At 38.4% G+C, this 16,374-nt stretch overlaps 1 protein-coding gene across 1 annotated transcript in view; it reads left to right on the top strand.

Annotated features, from left to right (window-relative positions):
- The window catches only part of APELA (apelin receptor early endogenous ligand), a 33,615-nt gene extending 18,316 nt beyond the window's left edge, over nucleotides 1-15,299 (top strand). The window contains exon 3 of the mRNA XM_047799513.1: nucleotides 14,824-15,299. The gene's annotated coding sequence lies outside the window, so the exon portion shown is untranslated. The remainder of the gene's footprint in view (nucleotides 1-14,823) is intronic.
- The last annotated feature ends 1,075 nt before the right edge of the window (nucleotides 15,300-16,374 follow it).

The raw sequence follows: 16,374 nt of genomic DNA on the forward strand, positions 1-16,374 counted from the left end.
CTGAGTGAGGCCAGGGATCAAACCTGCAACCTCATCGTTCCTAGTTGGATTCATTTCTGCTGCGCCATGATGGGAACTCCACTATCCTTTTATTTTTAATCTGTATGTGACTTTGAATAAAAGTGTGTCTCTTGAAGAACACATAATTGGATTATTTTACTCATACTCTCTGACAATACCTGCCTTTTGTGTGCTTAGTTTGGCTGATACACATTTAGTGTTTTTATTGACATCACTGGACATATATCTGCTGTTTTACATTTTGTCTTCTATATGTCTCATGTCTTTTTTGTTCCTCTATTCCTCCTTTACTGCCTTTTTTTTTCATTAAGTGGATATTTTATGGTGTAATGTTTTCTTTAATGGTTTTTCGTTTTTTTTTTCACATATCCTTTCCTTAGTGGTTGCTATAGGACTTAAGATATATTTGAACTTATCTGAATATATTTCAGATTATACTATTTTATGTCCAATGAGGTTTAGAAATACATATATAGTGCATTTCTTTCTTCTCCTTTTTAGTTCTATCATAGTTACAATATTACATACATATGACATTCAATTTGATTTTAATTATTACTTAACACAATTTTAGGTCCTTTAAAGCTAAAAGAAGAAAGGAGCAGAAATATATATATATTTGTTATTTCTTGTTCTTGTCATTAGTAGATTTTTCTGATGTTTGTCTGAAGCTGTTTTAACAAAGTACCATAGACAGAGTGGTTTATAAACAACAGTGACTTATTTCTCACAGCCCTAAATTCTTGGAAGTCCAAGAACAAGATGTTAGGAGATTCAGTGTCTGGTGTGAACATACTTCTTGGTTTATAGATAGTCATCTTCTTGCTGTGTCCTCACATGGTGGTAGGGAAAAGGGAGCTCTCTGAGTTCAACATCATAAGGGCACTAATCTCAACAATGAGGGCTCTACCCTCAAGACCTAATCACCTCTCAAAGGCCCTGCCTTAGATACCATCCATTGTGAATTAGGTTTCAGCATATGAATTTTGGGGAAAACAAACATTCATCCTATAGTACTTGAATAAATATTTCTGTTTGTTCTATTCCTTTAGGACAGTTTCCAGAGACTTTAAACACTTGAAAAAAAAAATTCACCCACTATGGTTGATTCACAGGGAAGAGGGACCACAGAGTTCCTTACACCATCAGTTAAAGTACCCTACAGGTTATGCATATTTTAAACATTGGTATTTAGTGGCAAATTGCTTTCCAGAAAAGCTTCTCCAGAAAAGCTTCACCACTTAGCATATCCAATAGTAAGTCATGAGAATACATAATCCCCATTCTTTTGCTAGCATTAAGTGTTATAAAGAAATTTAGTCTTTGCCTATCTCATATGCAAAAAACTCATCTCATTTTTATGTTCAAAATTTAGACAGTTTGCATTGAGAGAGATTTTCTAGAGAGGCATACTTGCATATTCTTACTGCTAAATTAATTATAGTTAACACCTCACTGTAACCATCAGGAAAGTGAAAAGTGAAGGAAAAAGAAGCTTCTGGAAATGAACCAAGAGGCTGCTTCCCTGTCTTTGGGAGACAGTGAAAAAAAAAAAAAAAAACAATACACCTAGGACCAACCTCAGGACAACCCTGGACACACAGCCAGCTGTGCTGGTCTCCAGCCCCACATGCCAAGTGGCTGGTGTGAGCTCTGGGACCCCCCAGGTCCCATATTCAGGCACATCATCACCTGGCCTTGCCCACCAATGAATTTGCAGCCAACATGAGGCAGGGTAGCCAACCATTACAACATGTCCACTGTACTCAGCCATGCTACAATAGAAGAGCTTATATAGCTAATATAAGCTCACCCCTAGAACATATGACTCTGGTGACCAGAGAGGAATGTATTCCTGGGCTCTTTAGTGTCTTATACATATGCCATTCCTCCAAGACAGAGAAATATAACTGACTTACCAAAGACACAGAAAATTAGAAGTAGATAAAATGAGAAGACAGAGGACTATGTTCCAAACAAAGGAACAAGATAAATGTCCAGAAGACTGAAAAAGTGGAGATAAACAATCTAAACAATAAAGAGTTCTGAGTAATAATGATGAAGTTGCTCAAAGAACTTGGGAGAAGAATGAATAAAGACAGTGAGAAGTTTATCAAAGGGTTTGAAAATGGAAAGAAGAACCAAAGAGAACTGAAATATACAATAACAAATTAAAAATAATACAAGAAGCAATCAAGAGTATATGAGATGATACAGAGGAATGGATCAAGGAATAGGAAGATGAAGTTGTAAAAATCAATGAGGATAGTTTAAGAGATCTCTAGGACAACATCGGATGTGTAAAATTCACATTGTAGGTCCTAAAAAGAGAAGATAGAAAAGGACAGATAACTTATTTGAAAAATATTAACTAAAACTTTCCTAACCTGGGAAAGGAAACAGACACCCAGATCTAGGAATCACAGAGAATTCCAAACAAGATGAACTCAAAGAGATCCACATCAAGACACACTGTAAATAAAATGGCAAAAATTAAAGAGAGGATCTTAAAAGCAGCAATAGAAAAGCAACTACTTACATGCAAAGGAACTCCCATAAGGCCATGAGCTGATTGCAGCAGAAACTTTGCAAACCAGAAGAGGATGGGCATGATATATTGAAAATGTTGGAAGGAAAACCTACAATCAAGAATACACTATTATTCAGATGTGAAGCTAAGATAAAAAGTTTTACAAAGCAGCAAAAGCTAAGAGTTCAGCATCAGTAAACTGGCTTTAAAATGAGTACTCAAAGCGGAGTTCCCTGGTGACCCACAGTTAAGGATTCAGCCTTGTTCACTGCTGTGGTGCAGGTTCAGTCCCTGGGCCAGGAACTTCCACATCCTCTGGATGCAGCCAAAAAAAAAAAAAAAAAAGAATACTAAAAAGACTTCTCTAAGTGGAAAAGACCACTACCAGAAATAAGAAAATTAGGAGTTCCCATAGTGGCCCAGTGGTAATGAACCCAGCTAGTATCCATGAGGATATGGGTTTGATCCATGACCTCATTCAGCGGGTTAAAGATTAAAGATCTGGTGTTACTGTGAGCTGTGGTGTAGATCACAGACATGGCTCGGATCTGGCATTGCTGTGGTTGTGGCAGCAGCTATGGCTCCAATTTGACCCCTGGCCTGGGTAATTCCATATGCCATGGGTAATTCCATATGCCTGAAAGAAAGAAAGAAAGAAAGAAAGAAAGAAAGAAAGAAAGAAAGAAAGAAAGAAAGAAGAAAGAAAGAAAGAAAGAAAATGAAATACGAAAATTATAAAAGGAAGTCTCCTTGGTAAAGGCAAATATGCAGTAAAGGTAAGTAGTTCAACCACTTATAAAGCTGTTATGAGGCTTAAGTAAAAGACAAAAGTAGTAAAATCATCTATACCCACAATAAAAATAAATAAATTAAATAAAATAATAAATAAAAAAGGCTACACCAAACAAAAAGATGTAAAATGTAAGGCCCAAAATATTACATGTTGGGTGGTGGGGGGGAGTAAAAATGCAGGTTTCTTAAAATGTGCTGGGACTTAAGCGATCACCAATGTTCAAAAATCATGCTTACATATAGGTTGTTATATACGAACCTCATAGTAATTGTAAACCAAAAATCTGTGATAGATACACACACAGAAAAGAGAGAGGAGTCTTTAGACACAGAATGAAAGTGAAAGGAGAGAAAAAGTTAGTTCTTGCAGGTGTAAGTGAAAAGAAAGCTGGGGTAGCAATACTTCTATCACACAAAATAGACCTTGAAACAAAGATTGTAATAAGAAAGGCTATTATATAATGAAAGTGATCAATCTAACAAATGATACAACAATTGTAAATATATATGTCCCTAAATATCAATAAACATCAAGGGAGAAGTTGACAGTAATAACAGGGAACTTTAATATCCAATGGCACTAAAGGCTATATTAGACCAGATAGTCTTTATAAATACATATATAAAGCATCCCATCCAAAAGCCGAAGAATACACATTCTTTCCAAGCGAACGTGGAATGTTCTCCAGAAGAGATAACATGATAGATCACAAAAATGTCACTAATTTAGGAAGACTGAAATATTGAGCATCTTTTCCAATCACAATGGTATGAGACTAGAAATCACCTACAAAAAAAAAAAAAAATTCAAGAAAACACAGACTTAGTAAACAAATGAGTCACTGAATTGATCAAAGAGGAAATCAAAAAAATCTTGAGACAAAGGAAAATGGAAACACAATGACCCCAAATCTATGAGACACAGCAAAAGCAGCCCAAAGAGGGAAGTTTATAGTGATGCAAGGCTATCTTAAGAAACAAGAAAAATCTCAAATTAGCAATCTAATTGGTGATCCCACCATGGGTCACTGGTTAATGAATCTGACTTGGAACCATGAGGTTGCGGATTTGATCCCTGGCCTCGCTCAGTGGGTTAAGGATCCAGCATTGCTGTGAGCTGTGGTGTACGTCACAGATGCAGCTCAGATCTGGCATTGCTGTGGCTCTGTTGTAGGCTGGTGGCTATAGCTCTGATTAGACCCCTAACCTGGGAAACTCCACATGCCACAGGTGCAGCCCCAGAAAAGACAGAAAGACAAGAAAAAAAAAAATTAAGCACACACCTAAATGAATTAGGAAAAAAGAAAAACAAAACCCAAACTTATTTGAAGTAAAGAAATAATAAATAAAGATCAGGGCAGAAATAAATAAAACAGAAGGAAAAAAAAAAAACCCAAAATAGAAAAGATCAATGAAACCAAGAGATGGTTCTTTGAAAAGATGAACAAAGTTGATAAGCCTTTTGCCAGACTCATCAGGAAAAAAGAGATAGTGCCCAAATATGTAAAACTAGAAATGAGATAGAATTACAACCAATATCACAGAAATACAAAGAATCATAAGAGATTGCCATGAAGAATTATGCTTCAATAAAATGAAGAACCTAGAAGACATGAATAAACACCTAGATGCATCTCCTAAGACTGAATCAGGAAAAAAATAGAAAATATGAACAGACTGATTACCAGTAGTGAAGATTATCAGTAATTAAAAAACTCCCAACAACCAAAAGCTTAGGACCAGAGAGATGTATAAGTGATTTTCACCAAAGAGTTAAAGAGTTAACTTCTGCCTGCAGTGAGTGCAGCGAAACAAAACCTTTAAAAAATGAGTCATCTGGAATATTAAGCATGGGGAATATAGTCTACAATGTAATGGTGTTGTGGTGACAGTTGGTAACCAGACTTGTGATCATTTTTTTTTTTTTTTTTCCTTTTTAGGGCCCCATCTGTGGTATATGGAAGTTTCTGGGCTAGGAATTGAATGGGAGCTTCAGCTGCAGGCCTGCACCACAGCCACAGCAATGCCAGATCCAGGCCTCATCTGCAACAGCTTTTGGTAGTGCTGGATCCTTAACCCACTGAGAGGCCAGGGATCGAACCTACATCCTCATGGATAGTAGTCTGGTTCATAATCCACAGAGGCACAAAGGGAGCTCCTAATTTTGTATTGTAAAAAATATCAAATCACTATGTTGTATACCTGAGAACATAATCTTTTAACTTTTTTTTGTGTGTGTATGTGTTTTTTGTTTTGTTTTTTGTTTTTGTTTGTTTTGTCTTTTTTTTTTCGCTATTTCTTAGGCCGCTCCCGCGGCATATGGAGGTTCCCAGGCTAGGGCTCTAATCGGAGCTGTAGCCACTGGCCTACGCCAGAGCCACAGCAACACAGGATCCGAGCCGCGTCTGCAACCTACACCACAGCTCACGGCAACGCCGGATCGTTAACCCACTGAGCAAGGACAGGAACCGAACCCGCAACCTCATGGTTCCTAGTCGGATTCCTTAACCACTGCACCACAACGGGAACTCCAAGAACATAATCTTTTAAATCAATGAGTTCTGGGTATTCACAACATAATGATTATAATTAATAATACTGTATTATGTACTTGAAAGTTGCTAAGAAAGTAGATCTTAAATGTGCTCACAGCAAAAAAGAAATTGTAATTATGTGACATGATGGAGATGTTAGTTAAAGCTAAGGTAATTATTTTCAATGTATAATCATATCAGATCATCAGTTTTTATACCTGAAACTTACACAATGCTGTTATATGTCAATGATATCTCTATTAAAGCTGGAAATGAATTTTTAAAAAGCTGCCTAGGAAAACATCGGCACCAGTAATTCTCTTGCTATAAAAGATCCATTTTCCTCTTTAATTTTTTTAATTTTTTTGCTTTTTAGGGCCACACAGGCACATGGAGGTTCCCAGACTAGGGTCAAATCTGAGCTACATGCTGGCAGCAGCCACAGCCACAGCCGCAGCAGTGCACATCCGAGCCATGTCTGTAACCTATACCACAACTCACAGCAACGCTGGATCCCCAACCGAGTGAGTGAGGCCAGGAATCGAACTTGCAACCTCATGGATCCTAGTTGGGTTCCTTAACTGCTGAGCCAGGATGGGAACTCCCCATTTTACTCTCTCTCTTTTTTTTTTTTCTTTTCTTTTTAGGGCCACGCCTGTGGCATATGGAGGTTCCCAGGCTAGGGGTCGAATTAGACCTACAGCTGCCTGCCTACACCACAGCTCACAGCAACGCTGGATCCCCAACACACTGAGTGAGGCCAGGGATCAAACCCACAACCTCATGGATCCTAAGTCTGATTCGTTTCCACTATACCACACCAGGAACTCCCTCATTTTACTCAAGTGAAAATTAGTTATAGTTTGCCCTACCATGTATTTGAAATGTATTACTAAGTATTATTAAATAGACTCAAATTTAAAAGGTTCCTAGGGACTATTTTTTTTAATTGAAGTATAGTTGATGGACAGTATTATATAGGCTACAGTTGAATATGGTGATTCACAATTTTTAAAATTTATACTCCATTTATAGTTATTATAAAATATTACCTATATATCCTGGGTTGCACAGTATGTCCTTATAGTTTATTTTATACACAATAACTTGTACCTCTTAATTCCCTTCCCCTACGTTGCCCTTCTCCTTTTCCCCTCTACTGTTTTCTTGGTTTTTTTTTTTGTCATTTCTTGAACCGCTCCTGCGGCATATGGAGGTTCCCAGGCTAGGGGTCTAATCGGAGCTGTAGCTGCCAGCCTATGCCAGAACCACAGCAACGCAGGATCCGAGCCGCATCTGCGACCTACACCACAGCTCATGGCAACACCGGAAGCTTGACCCACTGAGCAAGGGCAGGGATCGAACCCGCAACCTCATGGTTCCTAGTCGGATTCGTTAACCACTGCGCCACAACGGGAGCTCCTCCCCTCTACTGTTAACCACTCCTTTGTTCTCTATATCTGTGAGTCTGTTTCTTTTGTTCTGTTCTCTAGTTTGTTGTATTTTTCAGATTCCACACTTAAGTAATAGGATATAGTATTTGTCTTTCTTGGGGGCCATTTTATTGGTTTAATAAAATATCCCAAATTAAGATTTTGGTTCTTTTTTTGATCTGCTCCAAATAACTGTCCTAGCTGTTGTAAATATCAGGAATGAAAATGTAAAGAAAAGTAATTGAGCCTACCAAAGTGGGTCTCTGAGTAAATAAACATTATTAGATGAAAAATAATTTAATTTAAAAATCTGTTTAGGAATTCCTGCTGTGGTACAGCAGGTTAAGTAACTGTCTGCAGCAGCTCGAGTCACTGCAGAGGTGTGGGTTTGATCTCCTGCCTGGTGCAGTGGGATAAAGGGTCCGGCATTGCCAGAGCTGTGGAATAGGTCACAGCTGCAACTTGAGTCAATCCCTGGCCCAGGAACCTTCCATATGCCACAGGTGTGACCATAAAAACAAAACAAAAACTCTTTAGGAGCATCAATTCAGACTTTTAAAGAAATACAGTTCCTGTATTTATATTGAAAGATAGGAAATATAAAGTTGCTTTAAACTGAAAAACCCCAGAACATTTTCTTAACTCATTGGCTGTAAAAAAAAAAGAAGCATGAGTAAATTGGCCTGTTGGATAGAATTTCTTATGTTTCTTTGTCCTTTGCTTCCAAATACAATCTTGCCTATTTAACTTCTCCGGGCCTGCCAAAAGAAGAGTGAAGGAAAAGATACCCACCCACATATGAGTGTGATTGCTCAGAAGATCCTGTATGAAAAGGAATTGTCTGAAAGCACCTCGGATGGTTTACTAGTTCCACAGAATTCTCTTCTCCCTGTGTTTCTCTTTAGAGGAAACATAACATAAATTCCAAAACAATTCCAGGCTGAAATATAATTATTTGCTTGCATAACAAAATTTTCTCATCTTTTCCCGTACATCATTATTCTTACCCGAGTTAAAAAGAAAAACTTTTTAATGTCTTAGAACTGCCTAAATAGTAAAATGTGCAAGGGTTTAAAATTATCCTTTCATATTCCTATAAGTTTCCAAAGGCATTAAAATTACTTCGTATATATTTGGGTGAAATTTTTTTTTTCTTTTGGCTTTTTAGGGCTTCACCCATGGCACATGGAGGCTCCCAGGCTAGGGGTTGAATCCGAGCTACCGCTGCCAGCCTACACCAAAGCCACAGCAAGTCAGGATCCAAGCTCCCTACACCACAGCTCACGGCAACCCAGGATCCTTAACCCACTAATTGAGGTCAGGAATAAAATCTGCATCTTCATGGTTATTAGTCAAATTCATTTCTGCTGAGCCACGATGGGAACTCCTGATTTTTTTTTTTTTTTTAATCCTAAATCTGAAATCAATTGCACTGACTTTTTGGCTTTGCAAAATAGGGAAAAAAACATACTTGGTTCATTGACTATAGAGACTATGAAAGAAGCTATTCATTGCTACTTATTTGATATAATAGACTTTAATGTTTATGAAAGTATTTTTTACTTTGAATAACACCCAATTAAAGTCACACAAGAAAAGGGAGTTCCCGTCGTGGCTCAGTGGTTAATGAATCCAACTAGGAACCATGAGGTTTAGGGTTCAATCCCTGGCCTTGCTCAGTGGGTTAAGGATCCGACGTTGCTGTGAGCTGTGGTGTAGGTCAGACATGGCTCTGATCTGGCACTGCTGTGGCTGTGGCATAGGCTGGCGGCTACAGCTCTGATTGGACCCCTAGCTTGGGAACCTCCATATGCCATGGGAGTGGCCCTAGAAAAGGGGGAAAAAAAAAGTCACACAAGAAAGTCTGAAATACTAATTGTTGTTCTCTTTACATTACAACAGAAATGTTCATTTCTGAATCTGTTTCTCAAAATGTAGTCCTAAGAAACTAATGTTTGATTTCCTGTGAAGTTCGTTTTATGCCTTCGATTGATTTGTATAAATAGCTTATTAGAAAGGCCAACTTAAAATTGACGTTTAGAATTTGGGCAGTGTCTTGAATATATAAGTTCTCACCCCTCTGCTAGATTTCACTTCAGTGTTATTCAACTTGTGGTGGTGAGACAGGTAAATACAAAATCAAAGGGAATTTAAGGATATGATTATTCCAGAAGCAATTGTACTGATAATTAGTTGTTCCCGAGTTGTTCAGTATGCTCTTAATCTGTATTTATTCAAAAACTGTTAGCTCAGTGCCAAAAAGCTTTTATTATTTTACTTTCGGTTAAATTCCAGATATGAAATGTATGCATTCATATCTTGACTAGGGAATAGGGAAAACATACTTGGTTTGTAAAGATTCTAGAGTGGGAGAAGCTGTTACTGGAAAGATGATACTGGAGTCTGGGTTCTTGTTCATGGCAGTTGAAGAATGAACTCCACACACAGGAGCAAGCAAGTAAAGTCTTCATTAAAGGAAAGCAGATAGGAGTTCCCGTCGTGGTTAACGAATCCAACTAGGAACCATGAGGTTGCGGGTTCGATCCCTGGCCTTGCTCAGTGGCTTAAGGATCTGGCGTTGCCTTGAGCTGTGGTGTAGCTTGTAGGTGAGGCTTGGATCCCGTGTTGCTATGGCTCTGGTGTAGGCTGGCAGCAAGAGTTCCAATTGGACCCCTAGCCTGGGAACCTCCATATGCTGCAGAAGTGGCCCTAGAAAAGGCAAAAAGACAAAAAAATAAAAAATAAAAATAAAGGAAAGCAGATAGCTCCCAGGGCTGCTGGGAGAGGGGAGAAGAGCCCCCTTTCTCTATTGTCCTATAGGGGTTTTTAATCTCTTAAAGTTGGGGGGGGTACCAATGTGGGGTCCAGAGAGATGTGGTCTTCTCCCATTGGCCTTACTCAGTTACCCATATCAGTCCTGTCCAATAGGGTCTTAGGGGTGGAAATGTCCAGTAAGTCTCATAGTTTCTTTGTCCTTTTCTTCCCATAAACTGAGTCACAGGGAGTTAGGGATTAATGTCCTTCTGTGCATAGGTGCACTCCCTATAGTAAACAAGGCCTATGGGGATGTTACTCTCTGAAGCCTTTAAGCTACAAATGTTAATCCATGGCCATATCAAAGAATGCATGGATGTCCAAACTCCTACACTGACTACCTGAGATAATATTCTGCTTCAAAGCGATAAACCCTTACCCTCTATTTTGCCAGAATAAAAGGTTGGGATTAATACATAAAGAATTTGAAATAGAAGTTCTGAAATGCTGAAAATTTGTCTCCTTTTCACAGCTTATTCACAGTGTCTTTTGGATGCAAGGTGTTTATAAAATGTACTGTAGTCAAATTTACATACAAACAAAAGATATTTTAAGAAATGTGTTATTTTATTATTTAAAATGAATATTTGAAGGAAACTATATGATTTTTCTGGATGAATTATAATTCCTCTCCACAAGGGCATTTCAGTAGAAACATGAGCTTTTAACAATTATATTTGTTTAAAACAGGTATGTGCTTTTTTATGTAATTTACACCAAAAAACTCCAATACTTTATTCAGTTCAGATGCATCTTAGGGAATACAAGCCTACCTTTTACAAGCACAGATTCTCACATTCACAGAAAAAATTAAAAACCAGCTATACTATTGTCAGGTAATTACATGGTTATGGATTTCAACTCAAACAATTTCAGTAATTTTTCAATAAAACACCCAGGGACTTGAGTGCCTAGGTGTCCTTATTTGCATAAGAAAGGTTCTGACTATTGATACAGCATGGTACTCATCTTTGTTTCCATTGCTCCTCACTGGGACATTTAAGACACATCAGCCCTGCTATATCCCTGCCACTGCAGATGATTTACTTCATTCAAGATTGCCAGAGGAAAGGCAAAGATACTCCCAAATTGTAAAAAACTCAATGAACAGTGGCAGGTATGCTAAAAGTGGCATACTGGAACAAATCCATGAGAGTGAAGCCGTATTTTATTCACTGGCAAGGTCAAGGGTGAGACCTAGAGTGTCAAAATATGTGTCCTTTGAACTTTACCATTCTCTGTGATTTGGTGATTGTATTTTTCTAATAAAAGTTCTTTGAAATTTCTAACATGTTCAGGACACAAAGGAAAAGAAATGTTGTAGAGTTTAATCAAGATGGTAAAGGGCAGGAGTTCCCATTGTAGCTCATCAGTAAGGAAGGAACCCAACTAGTATCCATGAGGATGTGGGTTCAATCCCTGGCCTCTCTTAGTGGGTTAAGGATAAGGCATTGCCATGAGCTGTGGTGTAGGTCACAGACAGAGCTCAGATCTCCCATTGCTGTGGCTGTGGTGTAGGCCGGTAGCTGCAGTTCTGATTCCCCTAGCCTGGGAACTACCATATACCACAGGTGTGGCACTAAAATGACCAAAAAAAAAAAAAAAAAAAAGATGGTGAAGGGCAACAGAAGAAATGGTGTCACCCCAATTTGAGACCATGGAGCGGGTAGAGAGAAGTGGACCATAAAAAAGGTGTAAATGTGATTGGTGCTTTCTGGGCTCAGGCCTTTCCAAACTCTGAAACTGGTGAAGGCTTTGGTTCCTTTGTTGCTGGAATTTGGCCTCTGTCTGCCGGTGCTGAATTGAAAAGCAGAGACAGAGTTTTGGGTAAAGGAGTTAAAAAAAAAAAAATAGCTTTATTGCTTTGCCAGGCAAAGGAGAGGCAAAGCAGCTAATGCCTTAAAGACTGTGCCCCCCACCCCCATCCCCTTAGATAGAATTGCAAGGAGTTTTATAGCAAAAAGGAGAAAAACAGCTTTTCAGATAGGAATCAGGATTGGGACAAACATGCATTCTTGTTTCTTTGGGGGAATCCTAGTCATCAAAGCTGGAGTCAGAAGATCTTAGAATGAACATGATGGAGGTCTTCTGGGTTATCATCTAGAATAGTAGTACTTGTGAAAAGGGCATATTGGTCAGAGATTAGAACAAACTAGGAAAGTTCCTGAAAGACATCATATGCTAATAAACTTTAACCCACAGGCAATTCTGCTCAGCTTTAGCTTATGGGTGATTGTGTTTAGGGTGTAACTAAGTCCCCAAAAAAGACAAGGAAGGATTTAAGCTGTTCAATTTCAAAGTATTCATTTCAAAAAGAAGGGGAAGAAATATAACTTTTCTCTCAGGGGTATGAGGCACCTGCATCACCTTCACCATCTTCACTCTCCTTCCCAGGGCCAGGACTAGAATATGACGGCACAAAATTAAAGACTATGTCCAAATCATCAGTAATCAAGATAAGTAATAACAGTTTTAATGCCATTTTTTTTTTTTCCTGCTACACTTGCAGCATGGGGAAGTTCCCAGGCCAGGGGTTGAACTGTCACCACTGCAGTGACAATCCTGATCCTTAACCCTCAATGCCCATGGGAACTCCTTAATGCTATTAAAAAAATAAACATCAAAATAATGCATGATGAACAAAATAGCAAATTTTAGATAAACATAGTGTGAGCAGACCAATGTCAGAGACTGAGGCAAAAGAAAAAAATTAAGAATTCTAGTTCTATCAATAACTAGATCCTTGTTTTAGCTCATTATAGCCTGAATTCAGTTCTCTGTTTCTTCTCTTTGTTCTCACTTCACCACATGACTTCACTTCCTAAACTCCAGATCAAGATCCCATCTTCCATTCTTGGATTCCATGAGGCCAGAGTGATCCTGGAAAGAACACTGGATTCTAGCTATGGATTCTTTTTATATCAACTCTCATCCTATTATAAAATAATACAATTGTATACCGTGGAGTCTTGGTAAGACAGTGGGGTTGATAATGTGAGGCTCTGGCCCCTGTCAACTGCTCTGCAGAAAAGTCCTATCAATGTCCTCCAGAAGGATGCCATCTGATTGTACACTACGAATCCACAAGAACTAACTACAACATCTCCTAACTTGACACTTTTAAGATTATTACAATACTCTATTTTTTTGCAAGTTCTTATATACCTTATATCAACTATTTTGTGGCACTTGCTATGCAAGTGGCCATATAATATTCTTCAAAGTTTTTTTTTTTTTTTTTTTTTTGCCATTTCTTGGGCTGCTCCCACAGCATATGGAGGTTCCCAGGCTAGGGGTCCAATCAGAGCTGTAGCTGTAGGCCTATGCCACAATCACAGCAACACAGCATCCGAGCCGAGACTGCGACCTGCACTGCAACTCACGGCAATGCTGGATTCTTAACCCACTGAGCAAGGCCAAGGATCGAACCCACAATCTCATGGTTCCTAGATGGATTCGTTAACCACTGCGCCACGACAGGAACTCTTCGAAGTTTTAAAATTAGTATTAAGTAAGAGCAAAAAATATTTTGGTACATAGTTCTAATTTTTTGTACTTTTAATGTAATATTTCCTGTGAGAATGTGTTACTATGTTAGTTTGCACACTATTTTCTTCTTTCAGAGTGCACTGTAGAAAAAAGCTTTGTGTTTCACAATTCTGTTATGCTTAACTAAATAGAACTTGTATAAACTGAGCCATGTCATGAAATGTTCAACTACTACAAGTAAACCAAAACAAAAATAATTCCAATTCTTCAGCATTTGGAAAAAATGTTTTAATAAGATCAGCTTTGAAAAATAAATGTTCTAAACTTGCAATCCTACTTTTAAAAATAGTGTTTTCTGTTTAAACACTTTAATGAGTTGTGAATGAGTGTTAGTCATATTGTAATTTTTGGAGTTCTGTTTCTGTTGTGTCTGAGCCTCTTTATTTTTTTATTCTTTATAATTAATTTTATTTTAGAAGTTTACCTGTTAGGGCATTCCTATTATGGTTCAGCAGTAACGAACTCAATTAGTATCCATGACGATGCGGGTTTAATCCCTGGCCTCGCTCAGTGGGTTAAGGATCTGGGATGGCCGTGAGCACTGGTGTAGGTCGCAGATGTGGCTGTGATCTGGCGTTGCTGTGGCTGTGGTATAGGCTAGCAGCTACAGCTCCTAGTCAACCCCTGGCCTGGGAACTTTCATATGCAGTGGGTATGGCCTTAGAAAAAAAATAGACAATGACAAAAAAGTACAGCTGTTAGAAAGGAAGAGAAGGAGGAAGGAAAGAAGAGGTTCTGCCTCTGCAAATTGCTTTCCCAAGAACTTTATGAAATTAAGTATCATTTTGCCCATTTTGGGATGAGGAAACAAGAAGAAAATGAGAGTAATCTACAATCCCACAGCTAAGTAAATACAGTTGGGATACAAAGCTAAGGGCTTTCCAAAATGTGTTCTCAAGCACTAGGGTACAATAGAAGTTATAAACTCCCTATTTAAGCCACATATTTGGTAATGGAATAAAAAATCTGTAAATGAAAAAGTGAAGAAAGATTTCTGCTGAATGGGTTTTGCTAGTCAGGGAGGAGAGGGAATGCCAAAACTCCCGTTTCTTGACTCCTTTCAGTCAAGAAACAACAGTGCAGCCTAGGGTTAGTGTTCTGGTTCTCCCTCAAGGAATATACATAACAATATCTTTCAATTATTCTGCAGGAACTAAGGTTCCCACCCACGTGGAGGATGATAACTTCAGGCCGAGCAAAAGATTTCCCTGGAAGCTTACCAACCGATCAGAAGAAAGTCATATATCCTACAGCCCTCAGCCTGTCTTTTATCTATAAAAAACTTCTCACCCCAAACCATTGAGGAGTTCGGGGTTTTTGAGTACCAGAAACATTCATTCTTGCTTGGCCCTGCAATAAATCTTTCTCTGCTTCAAACTGCAGTGTTTCAGTTGTTTGGCCTCACTGTATGTTCTATTAACCTCTGGAGGCAGCATAGAGATCCCCACTTCAGCTTACTTAATCAGAACACTTTGTATTTCTCTGTTTGTACAACTCACACTCCTTTCAACAAACTTTGGATTCATTCCCTCCCAAGTTTCTCTCATCTCCTTTCAGGGACTTTTGAAAATTACTGTTTACTAATTTTTTTTTAAAAGAGAAAAGAGTACCTGCATAAAATAAAATTCTTTCTTTGATTTATCATCGTTTTCACACAGAATATTTTAACTATTCCAAAAATAACTATCAAAAAAAAAAAAAACCTTGGCCTTTTCACTTTAAAAAGTTAATTTCAAGTGGCACAGAAAGGCCATACATTTTAGCGTTTTTTTTTTTTTTTAAACTTCACAAATGATACAAAACAAGGTAGGATATTTAGTCGTGTTCCCTCTAAATCTCATTTCTGTGGGAAACAGAAACAGGCATTCTTAGTTATCATAAGTGTGCATATGTATGTATGCACAGAGACATGCCCACATATATACATGTTTTACACTACAGAGTAAAGGTTTGTTGTGTCTTTGCAGGTCTTCCCATATATGTAGCAAAGGGGAAGGAGAGGATGAGCAACATGCTAAAACAAGTTGGACCAGCCAGAGCTCAAGACTATAAAGCATCTCAGAGAGCAACACATAAAAATATTCCATTCCTCAGAAATTAAATCACTGATAACTATAGAACACTTTCAGTTCTTACAGAGGAGGGGTAAGGACGAAAGCAAGATAACTTCTGAAGTTGTCTTGTAGGAAACACAATGGTAATTCTTAAAAGCAATGGGTCCAGAGGAAGAATTTACTGCAAGATAATGATGTAGCAGGTAGGCTGGCTCCATCCTGCTCAATTCTGCTGTATCCTGCATAGCAGGGCCAGATTTTCAGGATTCAGTGTCACGGGGAGTGGGCTTCTGTCTTAAGGAGTTTTGTACATCAGAACTCTGATAGGGATTCCTGTTTTGTACCATGGAGCACATATAAATTAAAACCACACACTCACCCCACAGTAAAAGAACAACAAAAAGAAGGGAAGCTGCTGTCATCAGCAATTCAGAAGGTTTAGGAACCACAGCTGTAACACCTGCTAAAGAGTCTCAGAGCTGTATTTGCCTGCCCACCAGGCACAATCCTTGGACTTCCTGAAGGCACCAAAAGACTATCTCCTGAATTGTAGCAGGTCATCCTTTCTTTTTCTACTTTTAATTTTTTAAATGAAAGTGTAGTTGATTTACAATGTTCTGTCAATTTCTGCTGTACTGCAAATTGAC

The sequence above is a fragment of the Phacochoerus africanus genome, chromosome 10 (genome assembly GCF_016906955.1).
Source record: "Phacochoerus africanus isolate WHEZ1 chromosome 10, ROS_Pafr_v1, whole genome shotgun sequence".
NCBI lineage: Eukaryota > Metazoa > Chordata > Mammalia > Artiodactyla > Suidae > Phacochoerus > Phacochoerus africanus.